Source organism: Crinia signifera, chromosome 2 (genome assembly GCF_055691185.1).
Source record: "Crinia signifera chromosome 2, ASM5569118v1, whole genome shotgun sequence".
Lineage (NCBI taxonomy): Eukaryota > Metazoa > Chordata > Amphibia > Anura > Myobatrachidae > Crinia > Crinia signifera.
In genome coordinates, this window is record NC_139218.1 from 393,928,374 (window position 1) to 393,936,122 (window position 7,749).

Here is a 7,749-nt window from a genome sequence, read left to right on the forward strand (position 1 = left end):
GACCCCACACCAGAATACAGGCGCAGGCCTGGTGGGACATGGGGCTGCTTTATATACAGGGAGCGCTATATAATCACCACTATTAATATAACATATAATACAGTATAAATCTAAGTGTATCCTAACTGCCGGCAAAGACCCCACACCAGAATACAGGCGCAGGCCTGGTGGGACATGGGGCTGCGTTATATACAGGGAGCGCTATATAATCACCACTATTAATATAACATATAATACAGTATAAATCTTAGTGTATCCTTACTGCCGGCAAAGACCCCACACCAGAATATAGGCGCGGGCCTGGCGGGACATGGGGCTGTGTTATATACAGGGAGCGCTATATAATCATCACTATTAATATAACATATAATACAGTATAAATCTAAGTGTATCCTAACTGCCGGCAAAGACCCCACACCAGAATACAGGCGCACACCTGGCGGGACATGGGGCTGTGTTATATACAGGGAGCGCTATATAATCACCACTATTAATATAACATATAATACAATATAAATCTAAGTGTATCTTAACTGCCGGCAAAGACCCCACACCAGAATACAGGCGCAGGCCTGGCGGGACATGGGGCTGTGTTATATACAGGGAGCGCTATATAATCACCACTATTAATATAACATATAATACAGTATAAATCTAAGTGTATCCTAACTGCCGGCAAAGACCCCACACCAGAATACAGGCGCAGGCCTGGCGGGACATGGGGCTGCGGTATATACAGGGAGCGCTATATAATCACCACTATTAATATAACATATAATACAGTATAAATCTTAGTGTATCCTTACTGCCGGCAAAGACCCCACACCAGAATACAGGCGCGGGCCTGGCGGGACATGGGGCTGTGTTATATACAGGGAGCGCTATATAATCATCACTATTAATATAACATATAATACAGTATAAATCTAAGTGTATCCTAACTGCCGGCAAAGACCCCACACCAGAATACAGGCGCACACCTGGCGGGACATGGGGCTGTGTTATATACAGGGAGCGCTATATAATCACCACTATTAATATAACATATAATATAGTATAAATCTAAGTGTATCCTAACTGCTGGCAAAGACTCCACACCAGAATACAGGCGCAGGCCTGGCGGGACATGGGGCTGCGGTATATACAGGGAGAGCTATATAATCACCACTATTAATATAACATATAATACAGTATAAATCTAATGCTGTGTACACACAGGCTGATATGGCTTCCGATGTTGCCGATATAGTGAACATCGGAAGCCATATCGGATGCATATCCCATACTGATTGTATGGTTTTATAGGGCTTGCGAGCCCGATGCGCGCTCCCGTGTGAGTTACAATCGGTGGTGAGATAGTGAGGGGAGCCAAGACTATGTAGTGTGAATCTCATGCTCACCTTCCGATTTTCCGGGACCTGTCATTCATCCTGCCGTCGCCCTCTTCTATGCAGTCCCGGGCGGCAAAAGAAGAAGCAGCAAGACGGGGAGCAGCTCGCAGGGGCGGAACTACCGGGGCCCAAGAGGTGAAAGAGGTCTGCCCGGCATGATTTGTTTTTCATGTGCGCTGTCTGTAAGCGGGCTGTTGTCCTGCCCGCCGTGTATCTGGATAGCGCCCACAGGTAGGCACGCTGGATGGTGGCGGCCACAGCACCTTAACCCCCCCTCCCCCGTGTAGCCGGATAGTGGCGGCCGTGGGTAGAAGCCCCCGCCCCGTGCAGCTGGATAGTGGAGCGGCCGGCGGGTAGCACCCCCACCCTCCCTTGGAGCTTAACCCTCCCCACCTCCCACTTGCAGCTGGATTGGATCGATAGTGCAGCTCGCTGGTAGCACCCCCCGCCACCTCGGCGCTCACACAAGCCTGCCAGCTTCTCCCCCAGCAGGAATAGGATTTGCTGAGCCTGTCCCCAGCAGCGGCCGGCATCCTGGGTGGGGGGATCCAGACATTGTTCCCCATCACCCGGGAGCTTCCCCAGTACCACCTCCCACACCCCAGGCACCCTCCCCCCCCCCCCCCCCCTGCATCATGCATCCCCAGACATCCCTGTGCGATCCCCCCTCCGCCTGCATCATCCACCCACTACATCATCACCAGTCCCCCTGCACAATCCCCTGGCAGCATCATCACCGGTCCCCATCCCCCCCCCCCAGCATTATCCATTCCCAGTCGTCAAACCCCCCCTCCCCCCCTGCAACATCCATCCCCAGTCTCCTCTGCCCCCCCACTACATCATCACCAGTCCCCCTGCACAATCCCCTGGCAGCATCATCACCGGTCCCCATCCCCCCCCCAGCATTATCCATCCCCAGTCGTCAAACCCCCCTCCCCCCATGCAACATCCATCCCCAGTCTCCTCTGCCCCCCACTACATCATCACCAGTCCCCCTGCACAATCCCCTGGCAGCATCATCACCGGTCCCCATCCCCCCCCCCAGCATTATCCATCCCAGTCGTCAAACCCCCCCTCCCCCCATGCAACATCCATCCCCAGTCTCCTCTGCCCCCCACTACATCATCACCAGTCCCCCTGCACAATCCCCTGGCAGCATCATCACCGGTCCCCATCCCCCCCAGCATTATCCATCCCCAGTCGTCAAACCCCCCCTCCCCCCCAGGACCAAGGACTACCTACGGGCACAAGATAGGTAAGTATCAGTATGTATGCGCTTTTGTGTGTATTAAAGTTTTATTTTCTTATGTGTCAGTGTGCTTTTATTTAACTATTGGTTTTGTTGTGGAACTAAGAGTCCCAGCAAGCCCATTAATCGGCCGCATGCTGGAACTTGTGGTTCTACAAGTCCCAGTTTGCGTTCCAGGCTTGCTGGGACTCATAGTTCCACAACAAAACCCAATGGTTTAATCTATTTTTTTACACTTTATCAGCCCGGTGGCCACCGCACATGGCCACCGGGGACAGCATCAGGCTTCTGCCTGGCCAGGTAAGTCCTGGAGGGGGGCCCTTTATTGGGGGGGTCCCTACTCCCCCAGGGCCCCTGCCAGGCTGACCGGTCACAGGGATGAATGCTTTGGCCAGGGGGGACTTGTATTATAAAGTCTCCCCCCCCCCGGCTGCAGCATTACCCTGCTGGTTGGTTGGGCCTGGGGCTGGTTATTAAAATATGGGGGACCCCTAGTCATTTTGTCCCCTGTATTTTGGAACCAGCCCTGGCCCTGGAGCCTGTGGCTGGTTTTAAAAAATACAGCGGAGCACTGTGCAAATTGTTCCCTGATTTTTTAATACCAGCCCCGGCTCTTTCAGCCTGGTGCTGGTTACGGCCGTGGGGGGGACCCCACGCCGTTTTTTTCATTCATTTATTTATTTATTTTTCTATATTTACACTGAAGCCTGCACGGATCTGACTGATCCGTGCAGGCTGAAGACAAATACAGCAGGAAAATGAAGTGTATTTTCTGGCGTATTTGGCCGGCAATTAGCGGGCGTATCGCGCTAATTGCCGATAATTACCGGCCGTATTGAAATTAGCTAGAAATAGACACACCCCCTCTGCAAGTAAAAAACACCCTTTATTCAATATACAGATAAGACAAAATCACATAGTGAAAATCTCATAGCACATCTCAAGCACAAAAGGGTAAATCTCAAGCTGATCTCACATGAGTAGAGAAAAAAAGGGGAAAAGCAAAAATTGGATGAAACTTCGAAATCGAACATCGGCTTATGCAAATTAAGCTGCGCCCTCATTTTCGGCCGCGAATAGACGCGTCTATTCTGTGATATTGGGGGGGACTCCCAACTGCCCCCCCTGCAGCGGGACACTGCCGGCCGCGGGAGGGACGCGGGCACGTCCCCAAATATCGGGACGTTCTCACGTTTAGCAAGACTGTTGGGAGGTATGATCTAGCACACCAATACTGGAACAACTCCAGGCACATTGGTTACCTGGTCACACAGGGGGAGGGGCTAAGCCATAAGCCATGTGCTGAATGTTCCCCCAATCAGATTCCCCTTCCTGTGATGTCACCAGTCTCTGGGTAGATTTCCTATGGTAATGTCTCCCAGCTCCTCACTCCCTCACCATAGGCGAATCTAGAATTATGGTAATGGGTGGTCCCAGACCTAGACATAATAGCAGGGAGACCTTTGCGCGGCGTAGCCGCGCGTCAAAAAGGGGGCGTGGCCTCATGGGAAGGAGGCATGGCATTACAAAAAGGGGTGTGGTATTACACTTTAGACCATACACAGTAATGCCCATTACACATTTTAGCAAACTCCGTAATACCTATTACACATAAAGCCACATGCCAATTACACATAAGGCCACACACCATAATGCCCATTACACATTGTGCCACACATCATGATGCCCATTACATACTATATAACAAACCGTAATGCCCATTACATATTTGCCACATAAGTGCTGCTTACCTACGTGCTCATTGCTAGGGGGTTCTTGCTTGATGGCACCATAGTACCCATTACACATGATGCCGCACACCATAGTACCGATTACACATGATGCCACACACCATAGTATCCAATACACATGATGCCGCGCACCGTGATGCTGCACACATAATGTCCCTTACACATGATGCTGCACACATAATGCCGCTTACACATGATGCTGCACACCGTAATGCCCCTTACACATGAAGCCACACATTATGCGTAATGCCCCTACATACCGCCACTTGTCCCTTAAGCAATGCCCCCAAAAGTGCCAATTACTGTAAATTTGTATATGAGCCTTCGCTGCTGCTGCAGGGAGAGATGGAGAGCAGTGCAGCTGCTTCTATGGGGAGCAGAGCACAGCGCAGAGCACGCTCCCACTCCCCTCCTGGTGTCCCCTCTAGCCGAGTGGACATTTGAAATATTGTGCGCACTGTTGTTGTGCATGACGTCGGGGGAGCACGCCGGGCGCCGGCACCACATGATTAAATAATATCCCTTTCACAACAGAAAATGCAGGGATTTACCCGGGAATATGGTCCCAGGATCATGCAGGGACATTCCCAGGCTGACCCCTTATAAACCAGCCTAGTCCCTGCATTTTCTGGTGTGAGGGGGAGAGACAACCACTCCCCTCTCCCTACCCCCCTTTAACCAACCAGCTTTATCTTCGGAACCAACTGACCCATTTACATGAGACCAGTATCATATTGAAGAACTTTGAGATGGCTTCGAATGATTTTGGTCCTGTGAAACTTGGCTGTTTGGTTCTAGAGAAATCTGCCCTCAAAGAACATAAACAGTCATGAAATTACATTTAAGAAATGAAAAAAAAAAAACGGTTTAACCTCAATATCCCTGGAACCAATTAACCCATATGGATCCAGCCTGGTATCAGATTGAAAGCCCAGCGATTTGGGTTCGACTGAGATCAACCTCAAGCTTCAGTGATGCCGAAGGGGCAACTTGCAGCCGTTGAACTGGGTGGGGGTCGGAATTAGCGGGTCCCATGTTATCCTATAGGGAAAATGTTCCAGCTTTGCCTGTCCGTATCTCTGGTTCCCAGGGGGCTAGAGACACAGGGGTGGGCTCGTTGGAAAGCCCCATCCCTCAGCTACAAAATGGGCTAATGGGTGGTCCTGTGCACCCCCGGACCACCCCCTAGATTCGCCTATGTCCCTCACATATAGTTACACACCCTCTCCCTACCCATAATGCAGCATGGAGGGGCTCAGTGAGGGTGGTGGTGCAGGTGTGTAAGTGTCTGATGGGGTCACACAGAGAATAAAAGGACATCAGTCCTGCCTCATAATCCAGGTATATCCTCACTCTGTCACAGGGGATATTACCAGGTAACAGGATCACTGTCCTGTCATGTATCACTGAGTACTCACTGTTATCCCTCCACAGACCCCAGGACTTGTTATTATATCCAATGTGTGACTGCTGTCCTGTCCTGCCTATACTGGGATAACACATCCCCACCACCCAGCTCACTGACTTACTGACATCCACCTCCCAGTAATGTCGCCCTGAGGAGAATCCCCTGGTGCTGATTACCTGATTACACTGAAATCTCTCTGGTGTTACTGGGCGATTCTGGTCTATATATGACAATGATGCAGATTTCCTGTCACCTGATATCTGTATATTATTACAAGCTGTGGCTACATCCAGTAATAGGTCTGTAGGTTCCTGCACATAGATCCCTGTATTTATCCCTGTTATTATATCAGATAATGTGTGTAATGTCCGGGAGATGAGACCCACATCCAGACCTCTTGCACCACGGACCTGGTTATCATGTCTCTCTGTGTCCTCAGTGTCACACAAGTCCCCTGTGTCCAGTTCCTGTAAGAGAGTCACTGGGTCAGACATGTTACACAGCTCCTCAATGTGACGCATCTTCCCGGACAGCTCATCCTTCTTTATTTCCAGCTGCTGGATCAGATCAGAGACTGAGAGTGAAACGCGCTGTTCCTGCCTGGAGATCTCACTCAGGACTCTCCTCTCCAGGTCTTCCAGCTGTCTCCTGATGTCTCTAAACAGGGCAGTGACTGTCTCTGTGACACCCGCTGCTTTTCCCTGATCCTCTCTCCTGCGCTCCTGCAGTCTCTGCACTCTATTCTCAGTCTCCGCTCTCTTCCTGGTCAGTTTCTGCAGAACATCTCTCAGCTTCTCCTTCTTCTTCTCAGAGGCCTCATCCAATGACTCCACCTGATGTCCTCTGTGCTCCCCGATCAGGCAGCAGGACACACAGATGCAGGCAGCATCCTCAGTGCAGTAATATCTGTAGAGTTCCTTATGGACGGAGCATTTCCTGTTCCCCAGGGCAGTGGTGGGGTCACATAAGATGTGTTCTGCTGCCTTGCTGTGTACTCTCAGGTGATTATCACACAGATGAGCCTCACACAGCAGACAGGACTTAGCAGCAGGTACAGGAGAGTGAATACAGTAAGTGCAGCAGATCCCAGTCTCCTCCTGATCTGGCCGAGCAGACAGGAACCTCCCCACTATGTTACACAGCGTTATGTTCCGTATCAGTGCAGGACGCTCCTGACACACTGCTCTGCACTCAGGACAGCTATAAACTCCAGCCCCCTCCTGTGTATCCAGCACACGATCAATACAGACCCGGCAGAAGTTGTGGCCACATCTCAGGGTTACAGGATCTGTATAAATGCTCAGGCAGATGGAACAGTCCAGCTCCTGTCTCAGATCAGCAGACGCCATTGCTGGTAGCAGAAGAGGGAAATGAAAGTGAAAGTCTCTGACACTCAGAAACCAGTGAGGTCACATTCTGCACACAGGGCGAGGCTGAGCTGTCACTCAGATACCAGTGGGGTCACATTCTGCACACAGGGCGAGGCTGAGCTGTCACTCAGATACCAGTGGGGTCACATTCTGTACACAGGGGGAGGGGGAGCTGTCACTCAGATTATAGCTACAGGCTCAGTTACACTTATACCAAGTTTACACCAGAATCCCGGGTAGGACCCAGGAAACTGAACACAGGAAATTGCCAGGGCGTGCCCCGCCTCAGACCCCATTTACACTGCAATTTAATCTGGATTATTCCTGGGTAATGCCCTTTTACACTGAAAAGGGATCCACCCTGCCTTTCCTTGCTACTGTCATTAAAAATGGCGTTTTTGGGCTGTTTGAGATGAGATCACAAGAAAGGGAACAGTGTTAGGATGGGACAAAGTTATATTTCCACACAAGTTGAAGATTTCAAGTTAATAAACAATATATATAATCAGTATACGTATCCAAGGACTTATCAATGTGACATATCGTAATTGCAAGCTACTATCACCTGTTGTCATCAATC

General features: G+C 50.5%; 1 pseudogene; it reads right to left on the minus strand.

Annotated features, from left to right (window-relative positions):
- Positions 1-3,585: 3,585 nt before the first annotated feature.
- Positions 3,586-7,259, minus strand: LOC146058265 (E3 ubiquitin/ISG15 ligase TRIM25-like; annotated as a pseudogene).
- Positions 7,260-7,749: the final 490 nt, after the last annotated feature.